The sequence below is a fragment of the Canis lupus genome, chromosome X, assembly GCF_003254725.2.
Source record: "Canis lupus dingo isolate Sandy chromosome X, ASM325472v2, whole genome shotgun sequence".
Classification (NCBI taxonomy): Eukaryota; Metazoa; Chordata; class Mammalia; order Carnivora; family Canidae; genus Canis; species Canis lupus.
Window position 1 is genome coordinate 65,325,295 of NC_064281.1, and position 23,063 is coordinate 65,348,357.

Genomic DNA, 23,063 nt, shown 5'->3' on the forward strand with positions numbered 1-23,063 from the left:
TCTTTCTCACTCTCTATGTCTATCATGAATAAATAAATAAATCTTTAAAAAAAAAAAAAATAAAAGTATGCTTCTTTCTTCCACAAAAACTCTGCGTTGAAAAGCAAACAAAATTTTCTTTTATACTGCGTAAGGGCTAGATGCAAAGTTCTGATGCAAATTTATTACGCTGTCAACTCTGATGCTGAAGCTGAGAGGCAGAGATGTCCATAGTTCGGTTAAATGATGCAAATATAAAGCTTCTGTTTCTCTTAAATATAAATTAGAAGACTTCATTCACGGTCTCTCTCAGTAGTACCAGACTTGGTTCCCATACGCAGTCACTTCTTTCCTTTTCCTTTTTTCACTTCCCTCTCCTTGCTGAAGACTTTCGTCCCCACCTCCTGTTTTTTGTGTCCTTGTTTTTAGTTTAGGTATCATTTCTGCTGCATACAACATTACTGACTTACGTGATGGGAACTGTACGACACAGAGGCTGCCATCTTCCTGTTTGAGTTGGACCCGGACTCTGCCTCTGTACTGAACATCACGATTCCACTCTCTAGAGTACATTTTATTTTTCTCAAGGAATACATTAAGTCCGACTGCTGAGCACCCATCTTGAATCTCAGTAGCTTGCTGATGGGGATGCGCCGGCCCTTGGTGCTGGTCTTCTTGTTGTTCAGATACGCAGGATAGATACAGAAGAACCTGTTCTGCTTGGCTGGGGACTGCGCAGCGGTGCACGCCATCTCCGCCCAGGGACCGGTACGCACAGGCCCTTTAAATCATTTTTGTATAAGGTGTGAAACTTGGATCAAAGTTCTTTTCTGTTTTCTATGGATATCAAAGTGTTCCAGAAACACTTTTTGAAGACTTCTCCATTAAATTGCTTTTGCATCTTTGTCAGAGATCAACTAAGCTGTTCATACTTGTGCAGGGCTATTTCTGGGTTTTGTCATCTGTTTCACTGATGTGTATATGTATCTTCCTGTGAATACCACATAGTCTTGAAATTATATAGATGGATTTCTTCCACTTCATTCTTTTTTTCTAGAATTATTTTAACTATACTAGCATGTTTCCTTTCCATATGAATCTTGGAATTTTCTGGTCTATATCAATCAAAAATATTGTTGAAACTTTTATAAGAATTATGTTAAACCTGCACATTAATTTTGGAAAAATTTACATTTTTACTATGTTGAAAGTCTTTCAGTCCATGAACACAGATGTCTTTCCATTTATTTAGAATTTCTTTGATTTCTTTCATCAATGTTTTGTAGTTTTCAGCATAAAAGTCCTATACATGTTTTGTTAGATTTACATTAAGTATTTGACTTTTTTCAGTGATTGAGAATAGTATTATATGTTTTATTTCAGTTTCAATATGTTCATTTTTACTGTATAAACAAGCAGTTCATTTTTGTATGTTGATCTTGTATCCAGAGACCTTACTAAATTCACCAGTGCATTTTGGAGAGATGGCACTCTCTCAGAGGACAAAAGTAAAAGCAGAGTTGACTTTGAGCTGCCCTGTTCATTAGCATAACAACAGAGGCACCTGTGGAAGGATATAACCTGGAAGTCAGCTTTTGGCTGCACTTAATCATAAACTTTGAGCCCCTGAACAGTTGTGAAACTGCTTTTCTGGAACAAACTTATACTAGCCACAGCAAGGCAAGACTCTCCCCTAGTCTGAGTCCCTAAATTGGGAGTTTCAAATCCCAGCTGGCATGCCTGAGACAAAACACAGGAATGGAGATTGCTTACTTACAGACAGGGTAAAAGAGGTGTTCTGACAGAGGCCTGGGACACAAAAGTGGAGAATGTTCACTCTTCTGTGAAGGCTTCCCGAACAGTGGCAGGCATGAACTTGCCTCTCCAGAGACAAGAAAGCCAGTTGACATATTTGCCCATGTTAATCAGCACAGATAGACTTCATTGAACAACACAGTACCCCCAGTGAGCCACCTACACCACGCCCCACCCCACTGTGCCCTGCAGGTGCATCTTTACTAGGACAAATCAGCCTAAGAACCAGAGCAGAAGGCCCCTCCCCCAGAAGACCAGCACAAAACTCCCACATACACCAAGTCTACTGATCATAGAGTGCTGCAAAGCTTCAGCTCTAGAGGAAATACGACCTAGCTTTTCTGACAAGCAGGCCAAAACACATTTAGTTAAAATTTGCCACACACTGGAGAAAGTCCAAACACCCTATTGCAGGCAAGGAAAAACTCTGCACAGGATGGGTCTGAGGGAAGGAGCAGAAGAACAGCAGAGTGCAAAGAGCATACACCAATAAAACTTTCTCAAGTGCCAGGTCCTGAACAGTGTATCACTTCTTCTTAATATAGCCTTTATTCTCAGGAGCAGGAAACATAATAGGCTTTCCTAACACAGAGAAAGCAGAAATATTGGTGAAATGCCAGGATGGATGAATTCATCTCAAATGAAAGAACAAGAAGTCATAGCCAGGGATCTAATCAAAACAGATGTATGTCATATGCCTGGGCAAGAATTTAAAATAGTAATCACAAGGACACTAGCTGGGCTTGAGAAAAGCATAAAAGAAACTACTAAGTCCATTACTGCAGAGATAAAAGAACTAAAACTAGGCAGGCTGGAATAAAAACTGCTATAAACAAGATGTAAAAGCAATTGCATGTAATGACAACAAAGATGGAAGAAGCAGAGGAACAAATGAATGATATGGAAGATAAAATTATGGAAATAATAAGCTGAAAAGAAGAGGGAATGAAAAACATTAGATCACAAATGTAGACTTAGGGAACTCAGTGAATCCTTAAAGCATAATAACTTATATAAAATAGGAACCCCAGAAAGAGAAGAGAGGGAGAAAGGGGCAGAATGTTTATTTCAGCAAATTGCAGCTGAAAACTTCTCTTGAAATCCAGGAGGCATGGAGAACTTCAATGAAAATCAATAAAAGCCAGTCAATACCAAGACAAATCATAGTAAAATCTGCAAACTACAAAGATAAGGAAAGAATCCTGAAAGCAGTAAGGGGAAAAAGTCCTTAACTTATAAGGCAAGACAAATAAGTTTTGAAGTAGACCTCCCAACACAGAAAATTGGCAGGACAGAAGAGAGTGGTAAAATACATTCAATGTGCTAAATGGGAAAAATACACAGTCAAGAATACTTTATTCAGCAAGGCTGTCACTCAGAATAAAAGGAGAGACAATTTCTTCTTCAAGAACCCTCCAAATTAGAGGAGTTCATGAACACTAAACCAGCCCTGCAAGAAATATTAAAGGGGATACCTTGAGTGGGAAAGCAAAGACTATAATGGAACAGAGAACACCTCCAAAACACCAAATTTATGGGTAATACAATTGGACTAAATTCATATCTATCGATAATCATTCTGAAAGTAAATGGACTAAATGCTCCAATCAAAAGACACAGAGCATAACAATGGGTTAAAAATACAGCATCAGTATTTCATAAAAACCCTCAACACAGTAGGGATAGAGGGAACATACCTTAACTTCATAAAGGTTATGTATGAAAGACCCACAACTAATATCATCCTCATTGGGCAAAAACTGAGAAATTTTCCTCTATGGTCAGGAATAAGACAGGGATGTCTACTCTCACCATTGTTATTTAACATAGAACTACAAGTCCTAGATTCAGCAATCAGACCACAAAAGGAAATAAAAGGCATCCAATTCACCAAGGAAGATGACATGATACTCTATGTAGAAAACGCAAAAGACTCCAAAAAATTTCTATAACTGATACACGAATTCAGGAATGTGGCAGGATATAAAATCAATGTACAGAAATCCGTTCCATTTCCATGCACTGATAATGAAGCAACTGGAGGAGAAAGGAAGAGCTAAAAGACCTGTTTTTTGAAAACTGTAGAACACTGATGAAAGTAATTGAAGAGGACACAAAGAAATGGGATTATATTCTATGCTCATGGAATGGAAGAAAAAATATTGTTGAAATGTATATACTCCCCAAAGCAATCTTCATATTTAATACAATCCTTATCAAAATACCACCAGTATTTTTCGCAGAGCTAAAACAATCCTAAAACCTGTATGGGACAATGTTGAAAAAGAAAAGCAAAGCTGGAGGCATCACAATTCTGGACTTCAAGCTATATTACAAAGCTGTAGTCATCAAGACAGTATGCTACTGGAATAAAAGCCGATACGTAGATTCACGGAACAGAATAGAAAACCCATAAACAGACCCTCAATTCTTTGGTCAACTAATCTTTGTCAATGCAGGAAAGACCATCCAATGGGAAAAAGTCTCTTCAAAAATGATATTGGCAAAACTGGACAGCAACATGCAAAAGAATGAAACTTGATCACATTCTTTTACCATACACAAGAATAAATTCAAAATGGGTGAAACGCCTAATTGTGAGACCAGAAACGATCAAAATCCTAGAGGAAAACACAAGCAGCAACCTCTTTGATCTTGACTGCAACAACTTCTTGCAAGACACGATTCTTTTTTTAGTATTTTTTAAAATTTTTATTTATTTATGATAGTCACAGAGAGAGAGAGAGAGAGAGAGAGAGAGAGGCAGAGACACAGGCAGAGGGAGAAGCAGGCTCCATGCACCGGGAGCCCGATGTGGGATTCGATCCCGGGTCTCAAGGATCGCGCCCTGGGCCAAAGGCAGGCACTAAACTGCTGCGCCACCCAGGGAGCCCGCAAGACACGATTCTAAAGGCAAGGGAAACAAAAGCAAAAATGAACTATTGAGACTTCATCCAGATAAAAGTCTTCTATACAATGAAGGTAACAATCAACAAAACTAAAAGACCACCTAAGGAATGGGAGAAGATATTAGAAAATAGCACTTCAGATAAAAGGCTAGTATCCAAAAATCTATAAAGAACGTATCAAACTCAATACCCAAAAATAAATACTCCAATTAAGACATGGGCAGAAGACATGAGTAGACATTTTTCCAGAGAAGATATGCAGATGGCTAACAAACACATGAAAAGATAATGAGCATCAGTCATCACTAGGTAAATACATCATAATTATGAGATACCACCTCACAACCTGTCAGAATGGCTAAAACTAACAACATAAGACACAACAGCTGTCAGAAAAAATGTGGGCAAGGGGAACCCTTTCATACTTTTGGCAGGAATACAAACTCGTGCAGTCTCTCTGGAAAACCATGTAGATTCCTCAAAAAGTTAAAATTTGAATTACCTTTTCATCCAGCAATTGCACTCCTAGAATTTACCCAAAGGATGCAAAAATACTGATTCAGAGGGGCATGTGCATTCCTATGTTTATAGCAGCATTATCAACAATAGCCATAGCATGGATAGAGCAGAGTTCTCCATTGACTGATGAATGAATAAAGCAGATATAGTAGTAAGACAAAATCATAGAGGAACACAAACCATAAGAAACTCTAAACTATAGGAAATGAACTGAGGATAACTGGAGGGGAGGTGGTTGGGAGGATGGGGTTACTGGGTGATGGGCATTAAGGAGCGTACTTAATGTAATGAGCACTGGGTGTTATATACAACTGATGAATCATAAAGTTCTACCTCTGAAACTAAAACAAAACAAAACAGAAAGATGTGAGATACATACGCACATATGCACACACAGAATGAAATATTACTCAGCCATCAAAAGGAATGAAATCTTGCCATTTGCAATGACATGGATGGAGCTAGAAAGTATTATGCTAAGTAAAATAAGTCTGTCAGTGAAACCAAATACCATATAGTTTCACTCATACATGTAATTTAGGAAGCAAAATAGATGAACACAGGGAAGGGGAAAAATAAAGATTGAGGGAGGCAAACCACAAGAGACTCTTAAAAATAGAGAACAAACTGAGGGTTGATGGAGGGGTGTTTGTGTGTGGGATGGGCTAAATGGATGACGAGTATTAAGGAGGGCACTTGTTGAGGTGAACACTGGGTGTGATATGTAAGAGAGGAATCACTAAATTTTACATATGAAATGAATTTTACCATATATGTCAACTAACTAGAAATTAATTTAAATCTTGAAATACAATTAATTTATTATTGAAGTAAAATTGGCTTGTAATGTTACATTACCTTCAGGTATACAACATATTGATTTACAATTCTGTACAGTCCTCAATGATCACTAAGATAAATGTAGTAATTGGTAATATATATATATATACACATACATATGTTATATATAGTAAACACCAAATTTTATTTTATATATATATTTTTACTACTTTTTTCTACAAACTTTTTATTACTGAAGTGAAATTGACATATATATATATTTTTTTCTATATCAAGGTTTATTTTTCCACTGAATTGCCATGTAGTTTTGTCAAAGGTAAATTGACTATATTTATGTGAATTTACTTTTAGGCTCTTTATTCTTCTCTATTGTTTATTTTTTTTATACATTTGCCATGCCACAATGTGTTTTTTTTTTCAACTAGACTCTCTGCTATGAGAGTTAAATTTTTTTTTTTATTGGAGGTCAATTTGCCAACATATATAGCATAACACCCAGTGCTCATCCCGCCAAGTGCCCCCCCTCACTGCCCGTCACCCAGTCACCCCAAACTCGGGCCCACCTCCCCTTAACTACCCCTTGTTAATTTCCCAGAGTTAGGTGTCTCTCATGTTTTGTCACCCTCACTGATATTTTCACTCATTTTTTCTCCTTTCCCTTTATTCCCTTTCACTTTTTTTTATATTCCCCAAATGAATGAGACCATATAATGTTTGTCCTTCTCCGATTGACTTATTTCACTCAGCATAATACCCTCCAGTTCCATCCACGTCGAAGCAAATGGTGGGTATTTGTCGTTTCTAATGGCTTAGTAATACTCCATTGTATACATAGACCACATCTTCTTTATCCATTCATCTTTTTTTAAAACTTTATTTATTTATTTATAAGTATTATAAGTATTTTTTTTAATTTATTTCTTCAGAGAGAGAGAGAGAGACTGAGAGGCAGAGGGAGAAGCAGGCTCCATGCAGGGAGCCTGACGCGGGACTCGATCCTGGGTCTCCAGGATCAGACCCCAGGCTGCAGGCGGCGCTAAACCGCTGCGCCACCAGGGGTGCCCTCCATTCATCTTTTGATGGACACCGAGGCTCCTTCCACAGTTTGGCTATTGTGAACATTGCTGCTATAAACATTGAGGTGCAGGTGTCCCGGCGTTTCATCTGTATCTTTGGGGTAAATCCCCACCAGTGCAATTGCTGGGTCATAGGGCAGATCTATTTTTATAACTGTATTTTTTTAAGATTTTATTTACTCATTCATGATAGACATAGACAGAGAGAGAGAGAGAGAGAGAGAGAGAGAAAGAGACACAGGCAGAGGGAAAAGCCGGCTCCATACAGGGAGCCCGATGGAGTCCCGGGATTGAGACTGCAGGATCGAGCCCTGGGCCAGAGGCAGGCGCCAAACCGCTGAGCCAGCCAGGGATCCCCCAGATCTATTTTTAACACTTTGAGGAACCTCCACACAGTTTTCCAGAGTGGCTGTAACAATTCACATTCCCACCAACAGTGCAAGAGGGTTCCCCTTTCTCCACATCCTCTCCAACATTTGTTGTTTCCTGTCTTGTGAATTTTCACCATTCTCACTGGTGTGAGTTTTGATTTGTATTTCCCTGATGGCAAGTGAGGCGGAGCATTTTTTCTTGTGCTTGTTGCCATGTCTGTGTCTTCCTCTGTGAGATATCTGTTCATATCTTTTGCCCATTTCATGATTGGATTGTTTCTTTGCTGTTGAGTTTAGTAAGTTCTTTAGAGATCTTGGATACTAGCCCTTTATCTGATACGTCATTTGCAAATATCTTCTCCCATTCTGTAGGTTGTCTTTGAGTTTTGTTGACTGTTTCTTCTGCTGTGCAGAAGCTTTTGATCTTGATGAAGTCCCAATAATTCATTTTTGCTTTTGTTTCCCTTGCCTTCATGGATGTATCTTGCAAGAAGTTGCTGTGGCCAATTCAGAAAGTGTGTTGCCTGTGTTCTCTAGGATTTTGATTGAATCTTGTCTCACATTTAGATTTTTCATCCATTTTGAGTTTATCTTTGTGTATGGTGTAAGAGAATGGTCTAGTTACATTCTTCTGCATGTGGGTGTCCAATTTTCCCAGCACCATTTATTGAAGAGACTGTCTTTTTCCCAGTGTTTTAATTAGTGTAGCTTTTGTTAAGTTTTGACGTTTCGTAGTTTCAGTCCTCTGTTCATTCTTTTTTTTAAGATTTTATGTATTTATTCATAGACACACAGAGAGAGGCAGAGACACAGGCAGAGGGAGAGAAGCAGGCTCCATGCAGGGTGCCCGATGTGAGAGAGCATGACCAGGGAGGAGGAGCAAAGAGAGAGAGAGAGAGAGATAAGAGTTCCATGGGCACTTAAAAGAAATGTGTATGCTACTTGTTTGGTTGTGTTCTATAAATGTCCATTAGATCCTGTTGATTAAAGGTAGTTTTATCTTTGGATGCACACAAAGCTGTACATAATTGAAGTATATAATCTGATGGGCTTGAAGAGAAGTATACACCTGTGAAACAATCCCCACAATCACAAACCTCTACATCATTACCAAGTTTCCTCTTATTTTTACATTTGTATTATTATTATTATTACTACTCGTAGTAGTAATATTTGATAATAACTAACCCCTTTGACAGATTTTTAAGAATACAATACAATATTTTTTACTATAGGGGTACCATGCTGTGCCTATTTCTAGGACTGATGGATCATATGGTAATTCTATTTTTAGTTTTTTTGTGGTACCTCGATAAGGTTTCCCATACTGACTGCACCAATTTAAAGTCCCATCAACAGTGTACAAAGGTTCCTTTTTTTCCACATCCTCTCCAGAATTTGTTATCTTGTACTTAATTGCTAATAGTCATCCTAGTAGGTGTGGGGTAATACCTCATTATGCTTTTAATTTGCACTTACCTGATGAATAATGATATTGCATACCTTTTCATATATTTGTTAGCCATTTGTATGTCTTTGGAAAAATGCCTATTCAGTTCCTTTGCCCATTTTAAAATCAAGTCACCTATCTCTCTATCTATTATCTCCCCATGTATCATTTATATATCATATATATTTTGACAGAATTACATAAGGGAAAAAAGTCTAGGTTTTCTACTTGGTTTTCATTGCCACCCAATAGAGGAAAAGATTTTTTTTGACTTTTGGTTGGATATGGAATTCCAATATCTCTACTATATCTCCTCTAACACTACCTCAATGATGAATGGGAAGAAGTCTTCATTAACTTTAAATGGGGGTGGGGGTGAAAGCCCTCTACTGACATGACAGAGAGAAAGGGAAGGAGAATTTTTTTTTTAATTTTTATTTATTTGTGATAGTCACAGAGAGAGAGAGAATGAGGCAGAGACACAGGCAGAGGGAGAAGCAGGCTCCATGCACCGGGAGCCTGACATGGGATTCGATCCCGGGTCTCCAGGATCGCGCCCTGGGCCAAAGGCAGGCGCCAAACCGCTGCGCCACCCAGGGATCCCGGGAAGGAGAATTTTTAATGCCCACCTCTGCACACTTTATTCTCTGACACCACTCTGAAAATGGTTGGGCCATCTAGTAGCCTGGTGAGAGCACAAGACTAAGCCCTTCACTTAGTCATTTCTGATAGGGGTTTGGATGCAGATTTTTCTGTGGTATTTGGCTGGAAAGTTATTGTCTAAACGTTTACTCTTGGTAAGCTGTCCTTTTCCTGCTTCTCTGTCTGGATAGAACAAACTTTTTTGGGAGGAGAGGGATTGTTGTTATTTGCACCCATGGGTATTTCTGGATTGCCAGCTTCTTTAATATCCAATATGGGGTATATGAGGGAAAAAGAGAACCCAAGGAACTCATCATCACTGTGTGATTTCTTAGTTCCTTTGGTTTCTAGCAGATGTGACTTATTTCCTCTCTTCACATTCTTCTTAGGTATCTTTTATATATAATGGTGAGGAATTTTTGTTGCAGATAGTGGGGAGAATAAGGAGAATTTTGTCTACTCCATCTTTTTGGAAGCAGCAGTCTAAAACCAATTTTTTATTTTTAAAAATGTTTTTATTTATTTATGATAGTCACACACACACACACACACACACAGAGAGAGAGAGAGAGAGAGAGAGAGGCACAGACACAGGAAGAGGGAGAAACAGGCTCCATGCACCGGGAGCCCGACGCGGGATTCGATCCCGGGACTCCAGGATCGCGCCCTGGGCCAAAGGCAGGCGCTAAACCACTGCACCACCCAGGGATCCCTAAAACCAATTTTATTTTCAAGTTTCTTCTGTATTTTTTTAAAAGCTGATTTTATATGACTAGAATTTATAAGCTTTATAGTTTTGCCATACCAATCTACAAAATAGAATTGGCATGACAATATACAAAGAAAATATATTTCTTAAAACTTCTGTATTCTCTTTCAGTGTGGAAAGCCATTCAATATTTCATAGTATCCACTCTAAATTTGATTATGGTACCCTTTCTTTTTGTACCAAGCAGTATTTCTTCCATTCAAGGCCTACATAAATACACATGAATATATTCTCTAATATAACTTATTTATTTTAAAGACTATTTATTTGAGAGAGAGAGAGAGAGAGAGAGAGAGAGAGAGTTCACCTGTGTGCACATGTTCAGTAGTGGAGGGAGGGGTAGAGGGTGAGAAAGAAGGACAAACAGACTCCACGCTTAGCACAGAGCCCAGTGCAGGGCTTGATCTCATGATCAAGCCACCAGGAGCCCCTCTAATATAAAGAATAAATGAAGTTAATTTCATACTTGGTATGCCTTTGCAAAGAAAATGCAGAGCAAAACAGAAATATTCAGGTAGTCAAAGAAGACTAGATCTTCTATATATTTGTTGGAGGCCATTTTCCTTCAAATTCAGAAAATGTAGTTCCTTCAGTGCTAAATGTGATGCCTGAAGCACATGGATTGTTTTGTAGACTCCCAAGTGAAAATTACCCAGTAAAAACGAATATATATATATATATATATATATATATATATATATATATATAATAACATATATAATATATACATTATATATATACTTTTCTAATATCCTTGATAGGAAAAGTACTAGTTCTAAGAATATGGTTCCATTTCAATTTTTATTATATGGTGTACTGAAATGAAATACTAGAATTCCAGAACAAACAAAAAGCAGCAACTTCTTAATAAAACTCTAGTAAATTGTTATGTACTTTCACTATTTTTTGGTCTATGAATACTGATGTTTCTCAAATTCTAAATTCAGAAACTTATCACTTATAAAAATCCCAGTTACTGATGCTTGTGAAAATAATGGTGTGGGAAAAAGAATGAAGATAAGAGTTTCTTCACAATGTTTCCTGTTTCCTTTGATCATAAAAGTTTGGGAAGAGAAAAGAAATTAATAACCAAAGTTAAAACATACTTAGATAATAATACACTTATACATGGTGACTTAAATGTAGCACAATATTTATGCTCCATATGTGGGAGCTGCCAAGTATATCAATCAATTTATAACCAAAGTTAAGACATACTTAGATAATAATACACTTATACTTGGTGACTTCAATCTAGCTCTTTCTACCCTCGATAGGTCTTCTAAGCACAACATCTCCAAAGAAACGAGAGCTTTAAATGATACACTGGACCAGATAGATTTCACAGATATCTACAGAACTTTACATCCAAACGAAACTGAATACACCTTCTTCTCAAGTGCACATGGAACTTTCTCCAGAATAGACCACATACTGGGTCACAAATCAGGTCTTAACCGATACCAAAAGATTGGGATCATCTCCTGCATATTCTCAGACCATAATCCTTTGAAATTAGAACTAAATCAAAAGAAGAAGTTCGGAAGGATTTGAAGCACATGAGGGTTAAGGACCATCCTGCTAAAAGATGAAAGGGTCAGCCAGGAAATTAGGGAAGAATTAAAAAGATTCATGGAAACTAATGAAAATGAAGATACAACCGTTAAAAATCTTTAGGATGAAGCAAAAGGAGTTCTGGGGGGGGATATACATAGGAACACAAGCATCCATCCAAAACAATGGTAAGAACTCAAATGCAAAAGCTAACCTTGCACCTAAAGGAGCTGGAGGAAAAACAGCAAATAGATCCTACACCCAGCAGAAGAGAGTTAATAAAGATTCGCACAGAACTCAATGAAATAGAGACCAGAAAAACTGTGGAACAGATTAACAAAACCAGGAGTTGGTTCTTTGAAAGAATTAATAAGATAGATAAATTCTTAGCCAGCCTTATTAAAAAGAAGAGAGAAAAGATTCAAATTAATAAAATCTGTCTTTCCAAACAGCTTTAGGAGAATAGGTATGGTTTCTTCTTTAAACGTTTGATAGAATTCCCCTGGGAAGCCATCTGGCCCTGGACTCTTGTGTCTTGGGAGGTTTTTGATGACTGCTTCAATTTCCTCCCGGGTTATTGGCCTATTCGGGTTTTCTATTTCTTCCTGTTTCAGTTTTGGTAGTTTGTGGCTTTCCAGGAATGTGTCCATTTCTTCTAGATTGCCTAATTTATTGGCGTATAGCTGTTCATAATATGTTTTTAAAATCGTTTGTATTTCCTTGCTGTTGGTAGTGATCTCTCCTTTCTCATTCATGATTTTATTAATTTGAGTCTTCTCTCTCTTCTTTTTAATAAGGCTGGCTAATGGTTTATCTATCTTATTAATTCTTTCAAAGTACCAACTCCTGGTTTTGTTGATCTGTTCCACAGTTCTGGTCTTGATTTCGTTGAGTTCTGCTTGAATCTTTATTAACTCTCTTCTTCTCCTGGGTGTAGGATCTATTTGCTGTTTTTTCTCTAGCTCCTTTATGTATAAGGTTAGCTTTTGCATTTGAGTTCTTTCCAGTTTTTGGATGGATGCTTGTATTGCGATGTATTTCCCCCTTAGGACTGCTTTTTCTGTATCCCAAAGACTTTGAACGGTTGTATCTTCATTCTCATTAGTTTCCATGAATCTTTTTAATTCTTTCTAAATTTCCTGGTTGACCCTTTCATCTTTTAGCAGGATGGTCCTTAACCTCCACGTGTTTGAGGTCCTTCCAAACTTCTTGTTGTGATTTAGTTCTAATTTCAAGGCATTATGGTCTGAGAATATGCAGGGGACAATCCCAATCTTTTGGTATCGGTTCAGACCCGATTTGTGACTCAGTATGTGGTCTATTCTGGAGAAAGTTCCATGTGCACTTGAGAAGAATGTGTATTCAGCCAGCATCACCTTAATTCCAAAACCAAAGACCCCACCAAAAAGCAGAATTATAGACCAATATCCCTGATGAACAGGGATTCAAAAATTCTCAACAAGATACTGGCCAATAGGATCCAACAATACATTAAGAAAATTATTCACCATGACCAAGTAGGATTTATCCCCGGGTCACAAGGCTGGTTCAACACCCGTGAAACAATCAATGTGATTCATCATATCAGCAAGAGAAAAACCAAGAACCATATGATCCTCTCATTAGATGCAGAGAAAGCATTTGACAAAATACAGCATCCATTTCTGATCAAAACTCTTCAGAGTGTAGGGATAGAGGGAACATTCCTCAACATCTTAAAAGCCATCTACGAAAAGCCCAGAGCAAATATCATTCTCAATGGGGAAGCACTGGGAGCCTTTCCCGTAAGATCAGGAACAAGACAGGGATGTCCACTCTCACCACTGCTATTCAACATAGTACTGGAAGTCCTAGCCTCAGCAATCAGACAACAAAAAGACATTAAAGGCATTCGAATTGGCAAAGAAGAAGTCAAACTCTCCCTCTTCGCCAATGACATGATACTCTACTTAGAAAACCCAAAAGTCTCCACCCCAAGATTGCTAGAACTCATATAGCAATTTAGCAGTGTGGCAGGGTATGAACCAATGCCCAGAAGTCAGTGGCATTTCTATACTCTAACAATGAGACTGAAGAAAGAGAAATTAAGGAGTCTATTCCATTGACAATTGCACCCAAAAGCACATGAGACCTGGGAATAAACCTCACCAAAGAAGTAAAGGATCTATACCCTAAAAACTACAGAACACTTCTGAAAGACATTGAGGAAGACACAAAGAGATGGAAACATATTCCATGCTCATGGATTGTAAGAATTAATATTGTGAAAATGTCAATGTTACCCAGGGCAATTTACACATTTAATGCAATCCGTATCAAAATAACATGGACTTTCTTCAGAGTATTGGAACAAATCATCTTAAGATTTGTGTGGAATCAGAAAAGACCCCGAATAGCCAGGGGAATTATAAAAAAGAAAACCATAGCTGGGGGCATCACAATGCCAGATTTCAGGTTGTACTACAATGCTGTGGTCATCAAGACAGTGTGGTACTGGCACAAAAACAGATACGTAGATCAATGGAACAGGATAGAGAATCCACAATGGACCCTCAACTTTATGGTCAACTAATATTCGACAAAGGAGGAAAGACTATCCACTGGAAGAAAGACAGTCTCTTTAATAAATGGTGCTGGGAAATTGGACATCCACATGCAGAAGAATGAAACAGACCACTCTCTTTCACCATAAACAAAGATAAACTCAAAATGGATGAAAGATCTAAATGTGAGACAAGATGCCATCAAAATCCTAGAGGAGAACACAGGCAACACTCTTTTTGAACTCAGCTACAGTAACTTCTTGCAAGATACATCCATGAAGGCAAGAGAAACAAAAGCAAAAATGAACTGTTGGCCTTCATCAAGATAAGAAGCTTTTGCACAACAAAAGAAACAGTCAACAAAACTAAGACAAGCTACAGAATGGGAGAAGATATTTGCAAATGACCTATCAGATAAAGGACTAGTATCCAAGATCTATAAAGAACTTATTAAACTCAACAGCAAAGAAACAAAGAATCCCAATCATGAAATGGGCAATAGACATGAACAGAAGTCTCACAGAGGAAGACATAGACATGGCCAATACGCACATGAGAAAATGCTCTGCATCACTTGCCATCAGGGAAATACAAATCAAAACCACAATGAGATACCACCTCACACCGGTGAGAATGGGGCAAATTAACAAGGCAGGAAACCACAAATGTTGGAGAGGATGCGGAGAAAAGGGAACCCTCTTACACTGTTGGTGGGAATGTGAACTGGTACCACCACTCTGGAAAACTGTGTGGAAATTCCTCAGAGAGTTAAAAATAGATCAAAGCCCTGGTGTCCATTGAAAGATGAATGGATAAAGAAGATGTGGTATATGTATACAATGGAATATTACTCAGCCATTAGAAATGACAAATACCCACCATTTGTTTCGATGTGGATGGAATGGAGGGTATTATGGTGAATGAAATAAATCAATTGGAGAAGGACAAAGATTATATTGTCTATTTCATTTGGGGAATATAAAAAATAGTGAAAGGAAATAAATGGGAATGGAGAAAAAATGAGTGGGAAATGTAAGAGAGGGAGACAGAACATGAGACACTCCTAACTCTGGGAAATGAACAAGGGGTAGTGGAAAGGGAGGGGGGTGGGGGATTGAGGCGACTTGGTAATGGGCACTGAGGGGGGCACTTGATGGGACAAGCGCTGGGTGTTATGCTGTATGTTGGCAAATTTAACTTCAATTAAAAATATGTAAAATAATAAAAAAGAGAAACTAATGAAATAGAAACAAAAAGAATAATAGAATAAATCAATGAAACTAAGGGCTGGTTCTTTGAATATTTAATAAGATTTTTAAACCCCTCCTCAGACTTATCAAAGAGAAAAAAGAAAGGACCAAATAAATAAAATCATAAATAAAAGAGGAGAGATCACAAGATGTTGCTTGTCATCAACATCAAAGAAATGCAAGCAATTCTAAGAACACATTTTGTGCAATGATATGCCAACAAATTAGGCAATCTGGAAAAAAATGGGTGCATTCCTAGAGATGTATAATCCACCAAAGCTGAAATAGGACGAAATAGAAAATTTGAACTGACCCATACCCAGCAAGGAAATTGAAGCAGTAATCAAAAACCTCTCAACAAATAAGAGGCCAGGGCTGGATGGCTTGCCAGGGGAATTCTACCAAACATTTTAAAGAAGAATATATACCTATTTTTCTGAAGGTGTTTCAAAAAAATAGAAAGGAAAATTTCCAAACTCTTTCTTTAAGCCCAGCCTTACCGTGGTCCCCAAACCAGACAAAGTCCCCACCAAAAAGGAGAATTACAGACCAATATCCCTGATGAACTCGGGTGCCAAAATTCTCACCAATACAGTAGCCAATAGGATCCAATGGCATATTAAAAAGGATTCTTCATCATGACCAACAGGGATTTATTCCTGGGCTGCAAGGTGGTTCAACAACTGCAAACCAATCACTGTGCTATGGTACATTAGTAAAAGAAAGTATAAGAACCATATGATCCTTTCAATAGATGAAGAAAAATCATTTGACAAAGTCCAACATCTTTCCTTTATAAAAACTTTCCACAGTGTAGAGATAGAGGAAGCATACCTCAATATCGCAAAAGACATGTATGAAAAGCCCACAACAAATATCATTCTCAATGGAGAAAAACTGAGAATCTTTCCCCTTAAGTCAGGAGCATGGCAGGAATGTCTACTATTGCCAATGTGTTCAACATAGAACTAAAAGTCTTAGCCTCAGCAATCAGAAAACAAAAAGAAATAAAAGGCATCTGAAATGGAAAATAAGAAGTCAGACTCTCACACTTTGCAGATGACATGAATCTCTATATGGAAAACTCAAAATAATTCACCTCAAAGTTGCTAGAACTCATATAAGAATTCAGCAATGTGGCTGGATATAAAATCAATGCACAGAAACCAGTTGCATTTTTATACACTGAGACTGAAAAGAGAAACTAAGGAGTCAATCTCATTTACAATTGCACTGAAAACCATAAGATACCTAGGTATAAACTGAAAGAGGCAAAAAGATTGGTACTCAGAAAACTGTAGAACACTCATGAAAGAAATTGAAGAAAACACAGAGAAATGGAAAAATTTCCATGCTCCTGGATTGGAAGAACAAATATTGTTCAAGTGTCTGTGATACCTAGAGCAATTTACACATTCAATGCAATCCCTATCAAAATACCATCAACTTACTTTACAGACTTGGAACTAATAATTCTAAAATTTCTATGGAACCAGAAAAGATTCCAAATAGCCAGATGAATGTTGAAAAAGAAAACTAAAGCTGGTGGCTTCACAATTCTGGATTTAAGGTCTATTACAAAGCTATAATCATCAAGACAGTATCGTACTTGCACAAAAACAGACACGTTGATTAATGGAAAATAATAGAGAACCCAGAAATGGACCCTTAACTCTATGGTCAACTAATTTTAGACAAAGTAGGAAAGAATATCCAGAGGATAAAGGACAGTTTATTCAACAAATGGTGTTGGGAAAATTGGACAGCCACATGTAGAGGAATGAAACTGGACCATTTTCTTACACCATACTCAACAATAACCTCAAATGGGATGAAATACTTCATGTGAGACAGGATTTCATCAAAATCCTAGAGGAGAGGGACACCTAGGTGTCTCAGTGGTTAAGCATCTGCCTTTGGCTCAGGTCATGATCCCAGGGTCCTGGGATCTAGTCCCGCATCGGGCTCGCTGCAGGGACGCTGTTTCTCCCTCTGCCTATGTCTCTGGCTCTCTCTCTTTGTCTCTCATGAATAAATAAATAAAATATTTAAAAACTTCTAGAGAACAGAGGCAGCAACCTCTTTGACTTGAGCCACAACTTCTTGGTAGACACGTCTCCGAAGGCAAGGGAAACAGAGGCTAAAATGGACCACTGGGACTTCATCAAGATAAAAACCTTTTGCAGAACAAAGGAAGCAACTGGAAAAACCGAAAGACAGCCAAAAGAATGGGAGAAGATATTTGCAAATGGCATATTAGATTAAAGGCTATTATCCAAAATCTATGGAGAACTTATCAAACTCAATACCCAAAGAAAAAACAATCCAGTCAAGAAATGGGCAAAAGTTATGAACAAACATTTCTCCAAAGAATACATACAAATGGCCAACATACATATGAAAAAAAATGTTCAACATCACTTGGTATCAGAGAATTACAAATCAAAACCCACAATGAGATACCATCTCATACCAGTCAAAATGGCGAAAATGAACAAGTCCATAAATGACAGTTGCTGGCAAGGATATGGAGAAGGGGGAACCCTCTTACACTGTTGGTGAGAATGTAAGCTGGTTCAGCCAATCCAGAAAATAGTATGGAGGTTCCTCAAAAAGTTGAAAACAGAGCTACCCTATAATCCAGGAATAACACTACTGTGTATCTACCCCAATGATATAAATATAGTAATTTGAAGGTGTACCTGCACCCAAATATTTATAACAGCAATGTCCATAATAGCCCAATTGTGGAAGGAGCCATGATATCCTTCAACATATGAATGGATAAAGAAGATACACACACACTCATACACACACACACACACAATGGAATACTACTCAGCCATCAAAAAATAAAATCTTGCCATCTGCAATGATGTATATGGAACTAGCGGGTATTATGCTAAGCGAAATAAGTCAATTAGAGAAAGATAATTATTGTATGATCTAACTTTATGTGGAATTTAAGAAGCAAAGCAGAGGATCATAGGGAAAGAAACAAAAAAATAAAACAAGATGATATCAGAGAAGGAGACAATCCGTAAGAAATTCTTTTTTTTAAAGATTGTATTTATTTATTTGTGAGAGACACAGAGAGATAGAAAGGCAGAGACAGAAAGGCAGAGAAAGAGAGAAAGGCAGAGGGAGAAGCAGGCTCCATACAGGGAACCTGATAAGGGACTCAATCCTAGTACTCCAGGATCACTCCCTGAGCCGAAGTCAGATGCTTAACTGCTGAGCCACCCAGGCATCCCAAGAGACTCTTAATCATAGGACACAAACTGAGGGTCTCTGGAAAGAGAGAGTGGGGGTCAGGCTAGCTGGGTGATGAATATTAAAGAGGGCATGTAAATTAATTAGCACTGGGTATCATATAAGACTCATGAATCACTGACCTCTGCCTCTGAAACCAGTAATGCATTATATACTAATTAAATGAATTTAAATAAAGTTGTAAAAAGAACTGATTGGTTGATATAACTACATAAGAATTAAAAATGTCTAAAGTGAAAGTTACCACAGATAAAGTTAAGCATAAAACTAGAAACAAATATTTGTAACAATGAAGACATTGTTTTACCCATAATAAAGATATAAATCGCTCCTAAAACATCAATATAAAAGCAACCACATAGAATAACAGAAGAATTGTCAAAAGATACAAAGAAAACAAACCCAGAAGTAAATAAAAGAAATATAAAACATGCCAATATATGTCTAGTTTTATTTTTTAGCAGAATAAATAACTAAAATAAAAGACTATTTTTCTCCCACAAAAAAAAAAAATAACCGGGAATATGGAACATGTTACTTTGCAGGGTTCCTTAGTCCTATTTTTGAATAGTTTTTTTTCTTAAAATATTCTTCCTTAAAACAAATCAATATCTATTATCTTACTAATTCTAGGCATTAGTTCTGATTCTTCACTCTGGATCCACCTCATCCAAAATACCTTCTTCTATATTCCAGCTATCAATTATGTAGTTTTCTTTCCTCTCTTTCAAATTGAACATCCCTGTTTTTGAAACATGCAGTTTTCAACTATTTTATATGACCTGTGGGCAAATTATTTTATAATCTGTGCCTTAGTTTCCTTATCTGAGGAAGCTGCAAAATGAGGGAACTGTTTCCAAATATTTAGTGTCCTGGGTAATTTTGGTCCGTCCTGGATGCTCATCAATCTGTAAGATGATACTCTATCTTTTCAACTACAACCCATATATACTGGCAGCACAAATATAATGGCTATAAAAATGAAGACTCTCAGGCCCTAAAAACTTCTAAGTACATTTTGGTTGAAATAATATAAAACAATATTTAAAACTGCTGTTTGTTTAAATGTATACTATTATATATTTGTATGGTGGGAATGGTATATGTAACATATATATGTAGAGGGTACAGTGTTCTGTTAAACAATCATTCCACAAATATTACTGAACATCAACTATATACCAAACTCTGTTCTAGTTCTGGAATCTGAGTAATAAACAACCAGGCATAATATATGTCCTCATGGAACTCAAACTTACAATCTAGTAGAGACAAAAAAAATTTTTTTGTAAAGATTTTATTTATTTATTCATGAGAGACACGCAGAGAGAGGCAGACACAGGCAGAGGAAGAAGCAGGCTTCCTGCAAGGAGCCCAATGTGGGACTTGATCCAGGATCCCGGGACCATGCCCCAAAGCCGAAGGCAGACACCCAACCACTGAGCCACCCAGGTATCCTTAGACAAAAAAAAATTACAAGAAAATATAAATAACAAAATTTAATCAAGTATTATAAGACAAGGGATGCCTGAGTGGCTCAGAGGTTGAGCATCTGCCTTTGGCTCAGGGCATGATCCCCGGGTCCTGGGATCGAGTTCTGCATCGGGCTCCTAGCATGGAGCCTGCTTTCTCCCTCTGCCTATGTATCTGCCTCTCTTTCTGTGTGTCTGATAAATCTTTTTTAAAAAGTATTATAAGACAAAAGAACCATCTACAATATTTAACCACAATGACATACTGTAGTGTAATGAAGTGAATGCTTCCAAATTTACCTGATCATTAGAATTATTGAGGGAAAGAAAACATACAGATTCCCAGGTCCTTTCCAGGAAATACTGATTTAGTGGCCCTACATGGAGTAATCTGTATTTTTAAAGAACCATTCAAGTTAATTCTTCTGATAAGGCATACGTTGGTGAAATGGAAATGGAAACAATATTAGACTAGTAATACAGAGATCTGGCGTCTATCTCTGACTAGCAGTGTGAGCTTTAACAAGTCATTCTTCTAACAATGAAGTATAATTTTAAAAAATTTTTGGAAGTATAATTGACATAAAATATTATATTAGTTTCAGGTGTAAAATATATTGATTTGACATTTGTATATATTGTGAAATGATCACCACAATAAGTCTAGATACCACCTCTCAACTTACGAAGTTAATACCATAACATTGACTATATTCCTCACACTATACATTTCATTCCCATGACTTAACTTTATAATTGGAAGTTTATTCCTAATTCTCTTCAGCCTTTGCTCATCAAAACCTCCAACTCTTCTGGCAACCAACAATCTGTATCCCATTTCTAAAGCTTCTTTTGAATTTTAAGATTCCACCATATAAATAAAATCACACAGTGTTTTTCTCTGACTTATTTTACTTAGCATGATATCCTGATGTTTCCTCCATGTTGTCAAAAATGGCAAGATAGCAAGATCGCATTCTTTTTTATGGCAAAGTATTATTTAATTGTATATATACAACATAAACATTATATATATAATATATACATATACAATATATATATTACTTTTTAGAGTTTTTATTTAAATTCCATTAGGTTAACATACAGTGCAGTATTAGTTTTAGGTGTACAACTTAGTGATTCCACATTTATTATATAACACCTGGTGCTCATATAGTGTTCTCCTTAATCCCCATCACCTACTTAGCCCATCCCCCAACCAATTCTACCCTCATAACCATCAGCTTGTTCTATATAAAGCATTTTTTTTTAATTTTTATTTATTTATGATAGGCACACAGTGAGAGAGAGAGAGGCAGAGACACAGGCAGAGGGAGAAGCAGGCTCCATGCAGGGAGCCTGACGTGGGATTTGATCCTGGGTCTCCAGGATCGCGCCCTGGGCCAAAGGCAGGCGCTAAACCGCTGCACCACCCAGGGATCCCGAGCTTGTTCTATATAATTAAGAGTCAGTTTCTTGGTTTGCCTCTCTCTTTTTTCTCTTATGTTCATTTGTTTCTTAAATTCCACCTATGATTGAAATCATATGGGATTTCTCTTTCTCTGACTGACTTATTTTGCTTAGCACAGCACACTCTAGCTCTATCCATGTCATTGTAAATGGCAAGATTTCATTATTTTTATGGTAAAATAATATTCCATTGTATATATTTACCACTTTTTCTTTATCCATTCATCAGTTGATGGACATTTGTGCTCTTCCCATAATTTGACTATTGTATGTAATGCTGCTATAAACATTGGGGTGCATGTATCCCTTTGAACTAGTATTTTTGTATTATTTTTGGTAAATACTTAGTACTGAAATTGCTTAATCATAGGGTAGTCCTTTTTTTAACTTTTATAGGAGCCTCCATATTGTTTGCCTGACTGGCTGTGCCTATTTCTATTTCTACCAACATTGCAAGAGGATTCCGCTTTTTCCACATCCTTGCCAACACGAGTTGTTTCTTATGTTGTAGATTTTAGCCATTCTGACAGATGTGAAGTGATATCTCATTATAGTTTTGATTTGTATTTCCCTGATGATAAAGTGATATTAAACATCTATTCATGTGTCTATGGGCCATCCATAGGTCTTCTTGGAAAAATGTCTATGCATGTATTCTGCCCATTTTAATAGGATTATCCATTTTTTGGGTGTTGAACTTTATAAGCTCTTTATATATTTTGGATACTAGCCCTTTATCAGATTTGTCATTTACATATATCTTCTCCCATTCCTTAGGTTGCCTTTTAGTTTTCTCAGTTCTTTCTTTTGCTGTGCAGAAGCTTTTTATCTTGATGAGTTCACAATAGTGTACTTCTGCTGTCATTTCCTTTGTCCCCAGAGATGTGTTTAGTAAGAAGTTGCTATAGTCAATGTCAACTGCCTGTGTTCTCTTCTAGAATTTTAATGGTTTCCTATCTCACATTTGGATGTTATCCATTTACAGTTTACTTTTGTGTGTGGTGTAAGAAAGTCATTCAGTTTCATTCTTTTGCATGTTGCTGTCCAGGTTTCCCAGCACCAGTGTTGAAGAGACTGTCTTTTTCCCATGGGATATTCATTCTTGCTTTGTCAAAGATTAACTGACCATATATTTACGAGTTCATTTCTGGGTGTTTGTTAGTCTGTTAT

At 37.2% G+C, this 23,063-nt stretch overlaps 1 protein-coding gene and 1 pseudogene across 5 annotated transcripts in view; both read right to left on the minus strand.

Moving 5' to 3' along the window:
* Positions 1-23,063, minus strand: part of HDX (highly divergent homeobox) — a 280,874-nt gene that overhangs the window by 111,265 nt on the left and 146,546 nt on the right. The gene's annotated exons all lie outside the window — the stretch shown is intronic.
* LOC125754657 (signal recognition particle 19 kDa protein-like) lies at positions 289-731 on the minus strand (annotated as a pseudogene).